At 37.2% G+C, this 20,012-nt stretch overlaps 1 pseudogene; it reads left to right on the top strand.

Annotated features, from left to right (window-relative positions):
• The first annotated feature begins 224 nt into the window (after positions 1-224).
• LOC140507722 (pyruvate dehydrogenase E1 component subunit alpha, mitochondrial-like) lies at positions 225-13,455 on the top strand (annotated as a pseudogene).
• The last annotated feature ends 6,557 nt before the right edge of the window (positions 13,456-20,012 follow it).

The raw sequence follows: 20,012 nt of genomic DNA, 5'->3' as shown, positions 1-20,012 counted from the left end.
AGAACGGCAGAGGGGACTAACCCAGGGCGAATTCTGCACCCAGAGACCACGGAATATTGGAGCGAGGGAGATTTCTGTTCCAGAGAGACCTGCAAACCTCTCGCGGGGGGACCTTCGCGCCGGGGACTGGGCGCTGGGGCGGGAAGAGGAGAGCAGCCTTGCAGCGGCAGCGACACCGTGGGAAAGAGATCCGAGAGGGCCGCGGAACGGAGTCTCCAGCGGCCATGCGGGTCCCCACATCCACAGAGGGACCGGCAAACCTCTCGCAAAAGGTCCGTCACACTGCAGACACGGTGCCCAGCCCAGACCTGCGGCGGCGACGGCGGCCGCGGCTCCGAGAGACAAAGTTCTGAGAGGGATTCAGAGGCGGGATCTTCAGCAGCTGCACGGGGCCCCCAACAACAGGTGACTGATGGGGGTGGATGAGAGAGTCTCTTTGGCGGGTTGAGAGGGGAGTGAGGTGCCCCCATAGCTCGGGCCCCCCCCCCCGGGAGGTGGGGGCTGAGAGGCGGCTGCGGACGGGGGCTCCCCAAACGGACGGGAGCCTGGATCCATTGTGGAAGGTCTGTGCATAAACCGCCTGAGGGAATTGAGCCAGAGAGGCGGCTCTGCCCCTGACCTCAGCACCTGAACTAAATTTAACACTGAATAACAGCCCTGCCCCCGCCAAAAATCCTAAGGTGGGAAGCAGTATTTGAATCTCAGTCCCCAAACGCTGGCTGGGAGGACCAGGAGGTGAGGTGGGTGTGAGGAGAACATTCAGAGGTCAAGCCACTAGGGGGAGACAATGCCAAGAAAAGGGAAAAGAAATAAAACTATTGAAGGGTACTTTATCGGAGAAAAAAAACTTTCTCCCTTCCTTTCTGATGGGGAGGAAAAATGCTTGCCATCAGGCAAAGACACAGAAATCGAGGATCCTGTGTCCCAGACCACCCAATGGACTCGGGCCATGGAAGAGCTCAAGAGGAATTTTGAAAATCAAGTTAGAGAGATGGAGGAAAGACTGGGAAGGGAAATGAGAGGGATAAGGGAGAAGCATGAAAAACAGATCAGCTCCCTGCTAAAGGAGAATCAAAAAAATCTTGAAGAAATTGGCACCATGAGAACTAACCTAACTCAGCTGGCAAGGGAGGTGCAAGGGGCCAATGAGGAGAAGAATGCTTTCAAAAGCAGAATTAACCAAATGGAAAAGGAGATTCAAAAGCTTACTGAAGAAAATAGATCTCTCAAATCTGGAATGGTACAGATGGAAGCTTTGGACTTTTCGAGAAAGACAGATATTTCAGAACATACCGGCAGATTCGAAAAATGGAAGATAATGTGAAATATCTTATTGGAAAAACAACTGACCTGGAAAATAGAATCAGGAGAGACAATGTAAAAATTCTGGGACTACCTGAAAACCATGATCAAAAGAAGAGCCTAGACATCATCCTCCACGAAATTATCAAGGAAAACTGCCCTGAGATTCTAGAACCAGAAGGCAAAATAAATATTCAAGGAATCCGCAGAACACTGCATGAAAGAGATCCAAAAAGAGAAAATCCTAGGAGCATTGTGGCCAAATTCCAGAATTCCCAGGTGAAGGAGAAAATATTGCAAGCAGCTAGAAAGAAACAATTCAAGTATTGTGGAAATACAATCAGGATAGTACAAGATCTGGCACCTTCTACATTGAGGGATAGAAGGGAATGGAATAGGATATTCCAGAAGTCAAAGGAACTAGGACTGAAGCCAAGAATCACCTACCCAGCAAAACTGAGTATAATACTTCAGGAGAAAAAATGGTCTTTCAATGAAATAGAAGACTTTCAAATTTTCCTGATGAAAAGACCAGAGCTGGAAAGAAAATTTGACTTTCTAACACAAGAATGAAGAGAACCATAAAAAGGCGAACAGCAAAGAGAAATCATAAGGGACTTACTAAAGTTGAACTGTTTACATTCCTACATGGAAAGACAATATTTATAACTCTTGAAACATTTCAGTATCTGAGCACTGGGTGGGAGTACACACACACTCACACATGCACACATGCACACATACATAGAGACAGAGTGCACAGAGTGAATTGAAGAGGATGGGATCATATACTAAAAAAAAAAATGAAATCAAGCAGTGAGAGAGAAATATTGGGAGGAGAAAGGGAGAAGTTATATGGGGCAAATTATCTCTCATAAAAGAGGCAAGCAAAAGACTTATTAGTGGTGGGATAAAGAGGGGAGGCAAGAGAAAAACATGAGGTCTACTCTCATCACATTCCACTAAAGGAAAGAATGTAATGCACACTCATTCTGATAGGAAAACCTATCTCATAATACAGGAGAGTGGGGGACAGGGGCATAAGCAGGAAGGGGGGGAGGATAGAGGGGAGGGCATGGGGAGGAGAATGCAATCCGAGGTCGACACTCATGGGGAGGGAAAGGACCATAAGAAAATAGAAGTAATGGGGGACAGGACAGGATGGAGGGAAATATAGTTAGTCTTATACAACACAACTAGTATGGAAGTCACTTGCAAAACTAAACAGATATGGCCTATATTGAATTGCCTGTCTTCCAAGGGGAAGGGGTAGAGAGGGAGGGAGCTAAAGAAGTTGGAACTCAAAGTGTTAGGAGCAAATGTAATGTTCTTACCACTGGGTAACAAGAAACACAGGTTAAGGGGTCAAGAAAGCTATCCTGCCCTACAGGACAAAAGAGAAGATGGAGACAAGGGCAGGGAGGGAGGATAGAGGAGAGAGCAGATAGGTCACAGGGGCAATTAGAAAACTTGGGTCTGGGGGGGGGGAGGGGGAAAAAGGGGAGAAAATTTGTAACCCAAAATTGTGTGAAAATAAATGTTAAAAGTTTAATAAAAAAAAATAAAAAAAAATAAAATGGGGGGAAAAAAAAGAAAACAGTTCTTTCAAAACTGAAATGGAGCAGATTAAAACTAATGGCTTTATAAGAAACCAAGTAATTACAAAACAAAACCAAAAGAATTAAAAAATAGAAGATAATGTGAAATATCTCATTGGAAAAAACAACTGACCTGGAAAATAGATCCAGGAGAGAAAATTTAAAAATTGTGGGGCTACCTGAAAGCCATGATCAAAAAACAGCCTAGACATCATCTTTCATGAAATTATCAAGGGAAACTGCCCTGATGTTCTAGCACCAGAGGGTAAAACAAACATTGGAAGTATCCACGGATCACCTCCTGAAAGAGATCCGAAAAGGGAAAATCCTAGGAATAATGTAGCTATATTCCAGAGTTCCCTGGTCAAGGAGAAAATATTGCAAGTATGTAAAAAGGAACAATTTGAGTATTGTGGAAATATTTTCAGAAAAACATAGATACTGGCAGCTTCTATATTAAGGGATCAAAGGACTTGGAATATGGTATTCCAGAAGTCAAAGGAACTAGGATTAAAACCAAGAATCACCTACCAAGCAAAACTGAGTGTAGTTCTTCAGGGGAAAAAATGGTCATTCAATGACATATAGGATTTTCAAACGTTCTTGATGAAAAGACCATACTTGAGAAGAAAACTTGACTTTCAAATGTAAGAATCAAGAGAAAAATGAGAAGGTAAGTAGGAAAGAGAAATTATAAAGGACTTTCTAAAGTTGAATTGTTTTCAGTCCTACATGGAAAGACAGTATTCGTTACTCTTGAGATTTTTCTTAGTATTTAGGGAGTTGGAGGGATTACACAAATGCACAAACACATATATACACATATAGACAGAGAGCACAGGGTGAGCTGATTAAAAAGGATAATATTTAAAAAAAATAAAATGTAAGGGTTGGGAGGGGAATACATTGGGAAGTGAAAGGGAGAAATGGAATGAGGGAAATTATCTCTCCTAAAAGAGGCAAGAATAAGCTTATTCAATGGAGGCAAAAGGGGACGAGATAAGAGGGAAAAAGTGAAGATTACTCTCTTCACATTTGGGTTAAAGAGGGAATAACACACTCACTCAATTTGGTATGAAAATCTATATTATACTACAGGAAAGCAGGGGAGAAGGGGAGAATTGGGGTGAGGAGGATGACTGAAGGGAGGGAAAATGGGGGAAGGGAATAATTAGAAATAAATACTTATGGGGAGGGTTAAGGTAAAAAGAGAGAATAGAATAAATTGGGGGCAGGATAAGATGGCGGGAGATAGAGTTAGTCTTTCACAGCATGACTATTATGCCAGTCTTTTGCAAAACTCGGCATGTATAGCCTTTATAGAATTGCTAGCCTTCTCAGTGAGGATGGGTGGGGAGGGAGGAACGGAAAGAAGTTGGATTTCAAAGTATTAGGAACAAATGTTGAGAAATGTTTTTGCAAACAACTAGGAAATAAGAAATACAGGTAATAGGGTATAGAAATCTATATTTCCCTACAAGAAAAGAGAGAAGATGGGGATGTGATAAAGGGGAAGTCATGGACTTAAAGGTGTAATCAGATTGCAAGATGTTATGGGGTGCTGAGGGGAGAGATGGGGAGTAAATTTGGAACACAGAATTTCATGGAAATGAATGTTGAAAACTGAAAATTATTTTAAAAATTTAAAATAAAAAAAATAAAAGGCCATGGAAAGATAGACTAAAAATTAATTGGGAACTAAATAATCTAATATTAAAGAATGAATTGGTAAAACAACAAATCATAGAAACAATCAACATCTTCATTCAAGAGAATGACAATAATGACACATATTAAAAAATCTTATGGGATATTGCAAAAGCAGTTCTTAGGGGAAGCTTTGTATCTTTGATTGCCTACATGAATAAAACAAAGAAAGAGGATATCAGTGAAGTGGGCATGCAGCTTAAAAAACTAGAAAAGGAACAAATTGAAAATCCCCAAGTAAATACCAAATTTTAAATACTGAAATCCAAAGGAGAGATTAATTAAAATGAAATTAAGAAAAAATATTGAACTAATAAATAAAAATATGAATTGGTTTTATGAAAAAAACAGTAAAATTGATAAACATTTGGTCGATTTGATTTAAAAAAGGAAAGAAGGAATCCAAACTGCTAATATCAAAAATGGAAAAGGTGAAGTCACCTCCAATGAGGAGGAAATTAAAAAAAATAATTAGAAATTACTTTGCCCAACTTTGTGCCCATAAATTCTACAATTTAAATGAGATGGGTGATTATCAGAATAGAATATATTAACAGAAAAGGAATTTGAGTACTTAAATAACCCCATCTCAGAAAAATAAATTGAAGAAGTCATCAATGAACTTCCTAGGAAAAACTCTTCAGGGCCAGATGGATTTACAAGTGCATTCTATCAAACATTAAACGAATAGTTAATTCCAATACTATATAGACTACTTGGTAGAATTGGGGAAGGAGTCCTGTCAAATTCTTCTTGTGATACGAATATGGTTTTGATACCTAAACCTGGAGGAGCCAAACCAGAGAAAGAAAATTATAGACCAATTTCCCTAATGAATATAGATGTAAAAGTTTTAAATAAGATTTTAGCAAAAAGTGTACAGTAACTTATCAAGACAATAATAGATTCTGATCAGATAGAATGTATACAAAGAATGCAGTGCTGGTTCAATATTAGAAAAATTATTACCATTATAGATCATATTAACAACAAAACTAACAGAAATCACATGATTACCTCAAAAGATACAGAAAAAGCTTTTGACAAAATACAAAACCCATTGCTATCAATAATACTGAAAATAGGAATATATGGTACTTTTCATAAAATCATAAGCAGTATCTCCCAAAAACCATCAGCAAGCATTGTATGCAATGGAATTAAACTAGATGCATTTCTAATAAGATCAGCGGTGAAATAAGCATGACAATCATCACCAATATTATTCAGTATGGTATTACAAATGTTAACCATAGCAATAAGAGAAGAAAAAGATATTGAAGGAATTAGAATAGGCAAAGAAAAAACTAAGTTATCACTCTTTGCAGATGATATGATTATATACTTAAAGAATCCCAGAGATTCATGTAAAAAAATTACTTGAAATAATAAGCAATTTTGGCAAGTTGCAGGTTACAAAATAAACCCCCAGAAATGTCCTGCATTTCTATATATTACTAACAAAGCACAACAGAAAGAGATAAAAAAGGGAAATCCTATTTAAAGCTGGGGCAGACAATAAAAAGTATTTGGGAGCCTATCTGCCAAAATAAGTCCAGGAACTATATAAACACAATTACAGAATATTTTTCATACAAATAAAGTCAAATCTAAATCAGTGGAAAAAAATCAGTTCCTCATGGGTAGGCTGAGTCAATATAATAAAAATGACAATTCTATCTAAATTACTTTACTTATTTAGTTCCATACCAATCAGACTATCTGATAATTATTTTCTAGAGCTTGAAAAAATAATATCAAAATTCATCTGGAAGAACAAAAGGTCCACAATAGTAAGGGAACTAATGTAAAGTAATGCTAAAGAAGGTGGCCTAGCTCTACCACACCTCAAATTGTATTATGATGCAGCAATTATCAAAACCACTTGATACTGGCTAAGAAACAGAAGGTTAGACCAGTTTTCTAGGTAAGACACTCAGGACACATTTGTCCATGAATAAATCAATTTATTGTTTGATAAAGCCAGGGTCCCCAGCCTCTGGAATAAGAACTCACTGTTGGACAAAATTTGCTGGGAAAACTGGATAATAGTGTGGCAGAAGCTAGGCATAGACCAATGCCTGATGGTGTACAGAAAAATAAAGTCCAAATGGGTATATGATATTGGTATAAAAATTGATAATATAAATAATTTAGTGGAGCGAGGAATAGTGTATTTATCAGATTTAAGAAGAAGGAAAGAATTTTAGACTAAACAAGAGATAGAAAACACTATGAAGTGCAAAATGGATAATTTTGATTACACTAAACTGAAAAGTTTTAGCACAAACAAACCCAATGTAACCAAGATTAAGAGGGAAGCACAAAACTGGGAAAGAATTTTTGCAACTAGTGTCTGTGATAAAGGCCTCATTTCTAAAATATATAGAGAACTGAGTCAAATGCAGAAAAATACAAGTCATTCCCCAATTGATGAATGGTCAAAGACATGAACAGGGAGCTTTCAGAGGAAGAAATTTATGATATCTTTAGTCATATGAAAATAATCCTCTAAATCACTTTTAATTAGAGATACAAAGCAAAAGAGCTCTGAGATATCACATCACAACTCTCAGATTGGTAAACATGACAAAACATGAAGATGAAAAATGTTGGAGAAGATGTGAAAGAGTTGGAACACTAATTCATTGTTGGTGGAGGTGTGAGCTGATCCAACCATTCTGGAGAACAATTTGGAACTTTGCCTAAAGGGCTACAAAAATACGCATACCCTTCGACCTAGCAATACTGCTTATAAGACTATGTACCCAAGAGGTCATAAAAATGGGAAAGGCCCCCACATGTACAAATTTTTTTTTATAATGACACTCTTTGTGGTGACTAGAAACTGGAAATCAAGGGGATGCCCATCAATTGGGAAATGGCTGAATAAGTTGTGGTATATGAATGTAATGGAATACTATTGTGCTATGAGAAATGATGAACAGGAAGACTTCAGGGAGGCCTAGAAAGACTTATATGATCTGATGCTGAGCAAAAGGAGCAGAATCAGGAAAACTTTATATGCACCAACAACACAGTTTGAGAGAATTTTTTCTGGTAGACTTGGAAATTCATTGCAATGCAAGGACTTAAAAAATTCCCAATGATTTTTTGAATCTAAATTTCTTCCACATCTAGAGAAAGAACTGTGGAGTTAAATCGCAAATATAGCAGATCATTTTCTTTTGTTGTACATTTGGCTCGTTTTATGATTTTATCATTCATTTTACATCTTCTACTCAACATGAGTAGGATGAGGGTGTATTTAGTGGGAATATATGTGTAGAATATATATAGAATTGTATCCTGTCTCAGAGAGGAAGGGGGTGGTAGAGAAGAAGGAGGGGGAGGTTTTATTGAATTGATTGTGGAGCACCGAGAATAAATAATTAAAACAAAAGAAATGCATATTTAAAAATCCAGGTTTTATTGAATTGATTGTGGAGCACAGAGAATAAATAATTAAAACAAAAGAAATGCATATTAAAAAATCTCTGAGGTACTCCCTCATGCCTATCATATTGGTGAATATGACATAAAAAAGAAAATTAATGTTGGATTGGATGTGGAAATATTGGGACATTAATGCACTGCTCTTGGGATTGTGAAGTGATCCAACCATCCTGGAGAACAATTTGGAAATATGCCGAAAGAGGTTTAAAACTGCATATACCCTTCAATCCAGCGATTCCATTCCTATGTCAGTATCTTAAGGACATCACAAAAAAAGCAGCAAAGGACTTATTTGTACAAAAATACTTGTAACAGCTCTTTTATGGTGGCAAAGAATTGAAAATTCCCCACTTCAAGTGGGGAATGACAGAACAAGTTGTGATTTATGGTTGTGTAATTACAGGTTACTGTGTAGTTAGAAATGATGAGCACCCACAATTTTAAATCTATTAAATAAGAAAAAAAATAATTTTTGGACTACTTGGAAGCCAAGATAAAAGAAATAGCTTGGACACCATCACTCAAGAAATCATCAAGTAAAACTGCCTTGAGGTCCAAAACCAAGAGGGTAAAAACCTCATTAAAGGAATCCACCAAGGAGGGGGAACTCAAGATGGCAGAGTAAAAAAGATGCACATACTCTAGCTCTCCCTCCATACCCCATAAATTACCTGTAAAAAATGACTTTAAACAACTTATAGAGTGGCAGAAGACAGAAAACGACTGAGTGAAAGAGATTTCCAGTGCAAGGCAGCCTGGAAGACTGACAGGAAAAGTCTATCTCACCAGACATGGAGCAGAGTACAGCCCAGCCCTAGCCATGTGGCACATCAGGGACAGGACCTGAGCAGACCTCAGGAGGGAAAATTGCCCCAGCACCTGGGTTTCCCAGATTCCTCAACCCACAAATGCCAAAGGCAGCTTCAAAGGTCAGTGATAAATCTCTTTCACCTGGGTGAGAAGGGAACTCACTTTGGCACCAGCGACCCTAGGATGGTAGCAGTTACTGCTGCACAGCATCCATTTTTGGGTCCCCCCTCCCAAAGACCCTGAGGGAATAGTGAAGCTGATCTGCATCTCATCCCTAAGTGGCAGTCCTGGGATGAGAAGAAGCACTGGCTGCTGGAGCTGGAGGATGCCCTGGAGAGAGAATTCTACTCACAGATCCTGGGCAGAAAAGCTTGTGGTTAGTCCCAGATCAGAGTATAGGCTAGGAGAGGAGTAAACACCTTTCCATTGATTGTGCCACCTTGGAGGAACAGAGAACTTATAGGTCCCTAGAGTATGCCCTCCACTTGACAAAGGACTCAAAAGTCAAGTAGTGGGCTGTGAAAATGCCCCCAAAAGGGGGAGAAAACCTAAAACTATAGAAGATTACTTTCTCTGTGAGCAGGTATTTTCTTCCATCCTTTTGGATGACAAGGAACAATGCATACCAGCAAACGAAACATGAAAGTCAAGGTTTTGTCATACAAAACCTCCAAAATAAATATGCAATGGTCTCTGGCCATGGAAGAGCTCAAAAAGGAAGGAAAAAATTGGGAAGGGAAATGAGAACAATGCAAGAAAATCATGAAAATCAAGTCAACAACCTGCTAAAGTGCAACCAAAAAATACTGAAGAAAATAACCCATTTAAAAATAGACTATCCTAATTGGCAAAAGAGGTCCAAAAAGCCAATGAGGACAAGAATGCTTCAGAAAGAAGAATTAGCCAAATGGAAATGGAGGTTCAAAAGCTCACTGAAGTAAATGCTTCTTTAATACTTAGAATGGAGCAGATGGAAGCTAATGACTTTATGAGAAACCAAGAAATTACAAAACTAAACCAAAAGAATGAAAAAATAGAAGACAATGTGAAATTTCTCAACAGAAAAACAACTGACCTGGAAAATAGATCCAGGAGAGACAATTTAAAAATTATGGGACTGCCTAAAAGCCATGGTATGAAAATTTGTCTTAAACTACGGGAAAGTAGTGGAGAAGGGGAGAAGTGGGGTGAGGGGGACGATAGAAGGGAGGGCAAATAGGAGATGGGAATAATTAGAAGTAAACCTTTATGGGGACGGACCATGTCAAAAGAGAGAATAGAATAAATGGGGGGCAGGATAGGATGGAGGGAAATATAATTAGTCTTACACAACATGACTACTATGGAAATCTTTTGCAAAACTACACATATCCAGCCTACATTGAATTGCTTACCTTCTCAAAGGGGATGGGTGGGGAGAGAGGAAGGGAGAGAAGTTGTAATTCAAAATATTAGGAATTAATGTTGAGAATTGTTTTTGCATGCAATTGGGAAATAAGAAATGCAGGCAATGGCTTATAGAAATCTATCTTGCCCTACATGAAAAGAGAAAAGAAGAGGATAAGGGAAGGGAGAGGCTTGATAGAAGGGAGGGCATAATGATAGATAGGGTAATCAGAATGCAAGACTTTATGGGGTGGGAGGAGGGGAGAGATGGGGAGAAAATTTGGAACTTGAAATTTTGTGGAAATGAAAGTTGAAAACTAAAAATAAATAAATAGACATTTAAAAAAAAGAAATCATAACTGTCAATGTGAATAAGATGAACCCATAACCTAAATCCTAAAATATATTGTTTATAAGAAACACATGTAGAGCAGAGAGACACACATGGAGTAAAGGTTAAAGGATGGAGGCAAATATATTATGCTTTAGCTAAAGTTCAAAAAAAGAAAACAAAAAACTGGAAAAGCAATCCTGATCTCAGAAAAAGCAAAAGCAAAAATACATCTAATTAAAAGATTTAAGGAAAGAAACCAAGCTTGCTAAAGAAACCCAAGACAATGAAATAATATCATTACTAAACATACATACACCAAATGGTATAGCATCCAAATTCTTAGAGAATTTAAGTGAGTTACAGGAACGAAATAGATAGCAAAACAATACTAGTGGGGGACCTCAACTTCCCCCTCTCAGAATCCAATAACTCTAACGACAAAAAATAAGAAAGAATTTAAAAAGATGAATAGATGTGCTAGACCTCTGGGAAAAAATGAATGAGGATGGAAAGGAATATACCTTTTTCTTGGTGGTACATGACATCTACATAAAAACTGACCATGGACTAAGACATAAAAATCTTACAATTCAACACATAGAGGCTGAAATATTAAATGTGTCCTTTCAGATCATGATTCAAAAAAAATTACACATAATAAAAGGCCATGGAAAGGTAGACTAAAAATTAATTGGAAAATCAATAATGTTTTCCTAAAAAATTGAGTGGTCAAACAACAAATCATAGAAACAATCAACAATTTCATCTAAGAGAATGAAAATAATGAGGCAATATACTAATCTGATAGATGTGAAATGGTACCTCAGAGTTATTTTCATGTGCATTTGCCTAATAACTATTGATTTAGAGCATTTTTATATGGCTACAGATAGCTATAATTTTTTCATCCAAAAATTGCCTATTCTTATCCTTTGACCACTTATCAATTGGGGAATGACCTGTAATGTAATTGGTTAACAAATATTGGCTAATATGACAGAACCAGAAAATGATAAATCTTGGATAACATAAGGAAATTGGAACACTAAGGCATTGTTGGTGGAGTTGTGAACTGATTCAACCATTCTAAAAACCATTTGGAACTGCGTCTAAAGGAGTATAAAACTGTGCATAACCTTTGATCCAACAATATCACTACTAGGTCTGTACCCCAAAGAAATTATAAAAATGGACACAGGACCCATATGTACAATATTTACAGGGACTCTTTTTGTGGTAGCCAAGATTTGGAAAGTGAGGGGATGCACATCAATTGGGAAATGGCTGAAAAAGTTGTTGTATATGAATGTAATGAAATATTCTTGTTCCATAAGCAATGGTCAACAGGTGGGCTTCAGAAAAAAAACCTAGAAAGATTTGCATGACCTGATGCTGAATCAAATGAGAAGAACCAGAACACTGTACACAGTAACAATAACATTGTACAATAGCCTAGTTTGTTAGATGTGGCTATTCTGAGGAATACAGTGATCTAGGTGGATTCCAAGAGACTCATAGTAGAAGGTGTTGTCCACATCTAGAGAAAGAACTGTGGAGTCTGAATGCAGATTATAGCATATTGTTGTCTCTTTGTTGTTGCTGTTTCTTTTTTTTTTCTTTCTCATAGTTTTTCCCTTTTTTTCTGATTCTTCTTTCACAGCATGAGCAATGTGGTCAATATGGTCAGATATATACATATATATGTGTGTGTGTGTGTGTATGTGTGTGTGTGTGTATTATATATATGGTCTACATCAAATTGCATGCCATTTTGGGGAAGAGGTAGTGGAGGCAGTGGGAAGAACTTATAACTCAAATCTGTTCAACAGAATGTTGAACATTACAGAAAGACACACATACACACACACAGAGACAGAGAGAGAGACGGAGAGCAGAGAGAGACAGAGAGAGATTTTGTGAAGGACAGTCTCTGATGAAGGGACTTACATTGTAATGAAGAAGACCACACAGAAAGCAATATCCAGTAATATATTGTGCATTAAGATTTGCACAGTAGGAAAGACGCTTAAGTCAGCTGCCAGTTCCTGAATGAGATTTAGGACATGGTCCCTTCCAGCTTCATCTGCAGCTGGCCAACAGCTTTTCTGTCACATCCACCACCCCTCCTACAAATGGAATGCTCACATTGTTTCACTGGTGCTGGGCACCTTCTAGAAACCAGGAGCTGATAGTGAGGCTGAAAGAGAGCTATTGGCATCTGTAACTTTGAGACTGGTGCTTCATTTGATATGGAGAAATGTGAAGTCAATCAGTTTGAGGAGCCCCTCCCACCACAACAATTCTCACCAGAGAAGGACTTAAGTACTATAGGATCATGCAGACTGTCCATCAGAATGATTGAAAGCAGACCAGCTACATAAGCAAAAGATTATCAGTAGTTTCTGTCACTTGTATGACGGTTAGGAAGCTAGTTGTATGGTGTTTGAAACTAATCCTATAGAACATGTGGTAACAGTCTTTCAAGTTCATACCTTTACTTATGAACTTCCCATTCACGAAATTCTGGGAGAGCTTCCAGGATGAAGAAGAGGGTGTGATAAAGGAAAGGGAGGATTTATGTTCATGTATACTAACAAATTTTAGGGTGGAAATGACATTGTTGGAACTCGGGTGCCTGCAAGTACAACGAGAAAGATGAGATCAGTTTTACTTTCTATGGAGATGGTGCTGCTAATTAGGGTCAGATATTTGAAACTAACTATGGCAGCATTGCATAAATTGTCTCATATTTCAATTTGTGAGGATAATCTTTACAGAACGGGAATTTCTCTAGAGACAGGAGCAGCCAGCACTGACTTAAGAAAGAGTAGACTATTTCTGGAAATAAAGGTAGATGAGTAGGATATTCAGTGAGGCAACAGATTTTGCAGCTGCCTACTGTAGTTCAGGAAAAGCTCATGATGATGGATGTATCATTATCATGGACACAGCGTGATTTATCTCGGTGTCATTCATTACATTCACGCTATATTTGTATATTGTGTTAATGATTTTATTAAAGAAACAGAACCAGTTAATGATTTTATGTAGTTATTTTACAGTTTATGGAGTCTTTTTTAAAGATGATTAGAACACCTAGGGGAAAATTAACTTAGCTGGAAAAAATGTACTTTCATGTACACACACACACACAGAGACACATACAGACAGACCTATTTACATTTCCTTTTTGTTGACTAGAAGGAAACCCTAACTTACTTGTCTCTCCCCCCAAAACTGATAAAACATTAGGAGGGAGAAAAATGCTTTTGTTTCAGCCAGAAAAACTAGTAAAATCATGGAATGGAGAATACTGCAGGCTGTTAAAGTTAGTACGTAATTTAGAATAATGTAATAATAGTGTTACAATGAAAAATGTCACCATGACTAAATTTTATTAGAACAATTGTTCCACCTTTATTAGTATTTTTGAAACGATGAAGTGCTGAATCCCCATTCCCTACCAAATTGTGCTTTTAAAAATATGACAAGAGAAAAAAATAAAATAATTTACTTTGTGTTTATAGATAAATACAAAGCTGTTTTTCTCTTGAAATTGTGTATTTACATTTAAATGTCAGGTTATAAGTACAATAGGAAATATTACTTTGCTAATGATTAATTATGTGCTAATAGCCTACCTTTGTAAAACTTCAGTGCTAACAATTAATGCTTATTTTATTATAATAAGTTCTCTTTCACTCTCCCAGCAAATGCTGTAAAACACAAATGTATATATTTCAATAAATAAATTAAAATCGTTTCAAAAAAATTCAGGATATACTGGCATGTCTAAACCAGGATTCCTTTAATAAGATATGGCACTATATGTATGTGACTGTATATACACACACATACACATATACATATATATGTATATACATATGTATGCATGTATGAAAAATATATATATAAGTATCTGTACGCATATATTGCTTCTACAAATTTATTTCAAATGGTTTACATAAATGTATCATTTTTGCATAAATTCTAAATGACATTTACTTTTGTTTAGAACTAAATTCCTCAACTGTTAACAATAAACAATTGAACAGTATTGTACAAAAATAGCAGAATGTGTATACATATTTACAAAACGTTTAACAAAGAAAGATGTAGAATGTTTAGCTCATTCATTTCCACATTTGTTTTTTCCATTTTTACTGTGATTAAATCTGATGTTTGATTTCTGAGGGTCTGTAAAAAATATATTTCTTGGCACTTTATATACTTACAACAACTCTGTGAGGTAGGTGCTATTGCTATCCCCAATTTACAAGTAAGGAAACTAAGTCAGGAAAATGTTAAGTAATTTGCCCAGAATTGTACAACTAAATGTGTGAACATTCAAAATACTATCCCCAGACCATCGAGATGAAAGAAAGAAGGAAAGCAAGAAAATGAAAGCAGCTTTTACCCAGTACACTTTTGAAGTTTGAAACATCAAGAATAGGGCCAGGAAGTAAATGAAAGCTGAACATCCTGGTTCTCTCCGCAAAATGGAGGACCCAAGAGAATTCACAAATGGCAGAAGAGAGTGAATTTATGGAGGGGCATTTCAGGTGGAGAATGTCATAAGGATATTTGAATATTCTAGAACAAGGAGTCCCTGGGTGTTGAAGGAAGTCTCAAAATGACATAGCAGCAATAGAAATATGGTTTTGAATTCCAGAAAATAGACTATCTACCATTCTATCTATGTATCTATCTATGTATCTATCTATGTATCTATCTATGTATCTATGTATCTATGTATCTATGTATCTATCTATCTATCTATCTATCTATCTATCTATCTATCTATCTATCTATCTATCTATCTATCTATCTATCTATCATGTTCCTGAATACTAGGTTGAGAACACTTGGGTATTACAAGGAATGCATTGTATTTCCTTCCCAGTTTTCTATGCTGTAGGTCAATGCCAATTGGTAGAAGAAAATCTCTAGAATTTCTCTACCCTATTCATTTCCAGATTCTCTGACCAAATGATTACCTGGTGCCAATTGTGACTGAAAGGTTAGTCTATTTTATATTTAAGGGAGGTAGAGAAAAAAAAAATCACAGAAGAGAACTACCCCATTGGCTTTCCTGTAAACACCCAAGACTATCTGGTTACACAGATGATTGAAGCAAGTAAAGATAGTGTAAAATCTATTGTTGTTAAATGATCTGTCTAAATGTAGCTGTTCAGGCCTGACCTCAAACTATTTTTTCATTTGCAAAGTGAATGACATGAAATGAGTACACACAGACAAGTGTTGTAATGGCAGATACTGGCAGGAGAGGAATGAGGGAGTGGATTTGTAACTTTTTTCACATAAGGAACAACCTCCTCATCGGCACTCCCTGACCTAGAGCCTGTTTCCTTGTCTCATGAGAAACCAGTCAAGCCCCACTCTGGCTCTCTTTGGCTGCAGAGATTTTTGTCTAAGAATTACAGAGAGGAACTTGACAGCTTCATTTGTAGCTTAACACCTACCTACTACTCGTGTCTTTCAATTATCAGCTCGCTTTTAAAAGAGAATACCTGAGGAATGTACAGTTTAATAGTTACCTTCCTATGACTGAGACAGCTGTCTGCTTCACTGACATTCTACTGAAGCAGCTTTCCTTGGAAATGAATGTTTGAGTTATATCAATAGAAGGATTTAGAAAATTGACTCCATACAAATCCCTCTGTTTTGTTCCAGTTTGCTTCAATCTTTGTGTGTGGGTGCACAGATCTTTTCTTGTTTTATAAAAACAAACAAAAAACAAGATACAGAGTCTTTTCATCTACACTGTTTGTTAAGTCCTTTGCCTAGTTAAATTTCAATTGTAATAATAATAGTAATACCAATAATAAAAGGTCATTTACATTTCACTATACTGTATACATAAAATTTTACTGTCAGCAACCTTTTGAAGTAGGTATTGCAAGTCTAATTCCCATTTCATAGATTATGTAATTAAGTATCTCAGAGAAGCCAAAGTTTACCTAAATAAGTTCTCATAATAAATGAAAATGACTGGGTTGATCAGATGACATTAGGCAAATTGTTATACGAATCATAGGATTCCAACTCAAGAGCTTCTTCCACCATAATAAGTAAACAAAATGGAAAAGAAATCATAATTACCTAACAATTTTGCTCACTTTATATCCCATCTTCCAAATCAATTTAACAATGATGAAATATAAAGTACAGCTCTTCACCTCTGTTGTAGGAAGAGAACATGTTCGGAAGTCAGAAACTGGTTCTTATCATGACTTCTGGCACCATGCCTAAGGTACTGTGGGCTGGGAGTGAGATTACTTTGCATAATCAATGCTGCTGGAGCAGGGGATGACTTCATCCAATAGCAGCAGTAGTCTCTCTGGAGCCTGGTAGAAGTGTTGGAGCCTCTCCGTCTAAACTTAGGACTCCCTGGGGATAACTGTGGCTGCTGCCTCTGCCAGGGTGCCTGTTAGTGTTGTTTGTGGAGATTCCCACATTCCCAAGAGCAGGCATATGAGCAAACCACATAGGCTAGGAAGTGTGAATCATTTCATATGATCATGGGATTTACAGCAAGAAGGAAACAAATATTATTCAGCAAAACTCTATCATCCTATAGATAAGGAAACTAAAATGCAGAGAAATGATTTTCCCCAATGATGAATTAAGTAATAAGCAAACCTGGAATTTGAATCCAAGTCTTTAGCCTCCCAATCCAGTAGATTTTTCACTTCACTATGCGTTACATTCAGAAATAAACCATACATATTTAAAAATAAATCTAATAAAAATATGTTGTAATAATTTCTAAATAGTCCTTTATAATTAGAAAGTTTAAAAGTGTTTTTTTTTTAATCTTTTTTGAGAGGGCATATTATGTATGCATTAGATTAGGGATTGGTAACTAGGAGCCAATAGGCCACATGTAGCCTTCTAGGTCCTTGGTTGTGGCCTTTTGACTGAATCCAAGTTTTATAGAAAAAAATTCTTTCAGTGAGGGGATTTGTTCTGTGAAATTTAGATTCAGTCAAAGGGCCACACTTGAAGACCTAGATGGCCACACATGGCCTTGAAGCTACATGTTGCCCATGCTTGGAATAGACTAATAAATGCATAAAAATAATTCTTGGATCTTGACTGTGTCAACTTTTGTGTTTATGAGAATCTTATAGGCTGAAATAGGTTTAAAATATTCGATTTTCCATGTCCATATACCAAGATCACTTCAAGAGCTAATGATTTAGTCTATGTTATGGGATAGTATGATATACTGGAAAGGACACTGAATTATTTATATACATAGTTGCTTCCAGTTCAGCTTGGCTCTGAGTCTTACAAACTCTATGACCACGAATCAGTCTCTAAAACTCCACAATAATTTCATTCAACACAATGTGACAATTAAAAAAAAATTATTAAGTAACCCATAGGTGCTTTTTTAGGGTATAGAAAGACAAAAAAAACACTCCAAAGAGGTGATATTCTGCTTCAGAGAAGGTAGGATTAATAATTTAGACCTAGAATATACCATAGAGTCTATTGAGTTCAACCTCATCATTTGAAATTTGATGATTTTGTGGTCTAGAGAGCTAAAATAGCACCAAAAGTGTAGAGATGGGAAAGATATCAGTTCACCTGTTCAAATAACCTTACTTTACATAAGAAGAAATTGAGATCTAAAGATGAACAAATGACTTGACCAAAGTCACACATTGTGAAAGGCAACATTTAAACTCAAGTCACAGATGCAGAGATATAGAGATGGAAGGTATCTTTGGGGAAGGAAGTCATGTAATACAACTCCTCATTTGACAGAAGAGCAATGAAAAACAATTGCTGGCCAAGATGGCAGAATAAAAGCAGAGACTTGCTTGAACTCTCCTCCAAACTCCTCCAAATACCTGTAAAAACTACTCTAAAGAAATTGCAGATTAGTAGATCCCACAAAATGACAGATTGAAACACACTTCTATGCCAAGACAATCTGAAATGTCAGCAGGAAAGGTCTGTTGCACTAGGATAGGAGAGGAGCCCAGTATAGTGTGGGTCACACTGGCACAGACAGGGCCTTAAGGGACCAAATCACTGGCAGCTGTGGGAGTTTCCAGACTTCTCTCCCCAAAAATGCCAAGGCCAACTTGGAAGGTCAGTGGGAAAAGTTTGTCAGATCTGTGTGAGAGAGGAGCATGGTCAGACCATATCTCCATGGTGGTGGAGGGGGCAGGTAGAAGCGGTGGGCAGCAGCAGCTGCAGTGACTGCCTCCAGAGCTCTCAGCCCTCAGACTATGGGAGGTACACAGTGGCTGATCAGAGGTAGGTTGCAAGGATCTCATTGCTGCTGATGAGGTGAGATTCTCTTGCTTACCCTTGGGTTTTATCTGGTCAAAGTCCTGGATGGAAGTCCCTGGGGAAAGAGGAGTGCTGACATGGTGGAGGGTGTGACAGAGGAGAGGGAATCCTCACAGTTTCAAGACAGAAATGAATGCTTAAGGTCCCTCACAGACCAGAGCATAGGCCAGGAGAGGAGTAAACATGTTTCCTTGATCATACCATTTTGGAAGAGCTGAAAATTTACAGGTCCCTAGAAGTACATCTGAAAAGAGTTGCACAAAACCCCTGAAGTTTGGACAATATACACCTGACCCCTACGGGGAGCAGAGTCCTACCTTGACAAAGAGCTAAAATGTCAAATAATTCTGTCAGAAAATGAGCAACCAGTTTAAAAAAAAAACTCACAGACTATAGAATCTTACTTTGGTGACAAAGAAGATCAAAACACACAACCAGAAGAAAATAACAAAGTCAAAGTTTCTACATACAAAGTCTCCAAGAAAATTATTGGTCGCAGGTCATGGAAGAGATCAAAAAGGATTTTGAAAATCAAATAAGAGAAGTAGAGGAAAAATTGGGAAGAGAAATGAGAGTGATGCAACAAATTTTTTTAAAAAGTCAACAGCATGATAAAGGAACACCAAAAAAGTGCTGAAGAAAATACTCCTTAAAAAATAGACTCACCCAAATGGCAAAAGAATTTCCAAATGTCAATGAGGAGAAGAATGCCTTAAAAAGCAGAACTGGCCAAATGGAAAAGGAACTACAAAAACTCGCGTAAGAAAATAATTCATTCAAAATTAGAATAGAGCAAATGGAAGCTAACGACTTTATGAGAAATCAAAAATTATAAAACAAAACCAAAAGAATGGAAAAAATAGAAGACAATGTGAAATATATCTTTGGAAAAACAACCGACCTGGAAAATAGATTGAAGAGAGATAATTTTAAAATTATTGGACTACCTGAATGCCATAAACACAAAAGGAGCCTAGACATCTTCCTTCAAGAAATTGTTGAGAAAACCTGCCCTGATATTCTAAAAACAGAGGGTAAAATAAAAATGGAAAGAATTTACCAATCACCTCCTGAAAGAGATCCCAAAA

This window comes from Notamacropus eugenii, chromosome 5 (assembly GCF_028372415.1).
Source record: "Notamacropus eugenii isolate mMacEug1 chromosome 5, mMacEug1.pri_v2, whole genome shotgun sequence".
NCBI lineage: Eukaryota > Metazoa > Chordata > Mammalia > Diprotodontia > Macropodidae > Notamacropus > Notamacropus eugenii.
This window is presented reverse-complemented; position numbering and strand designations above follow the sequence as displayed.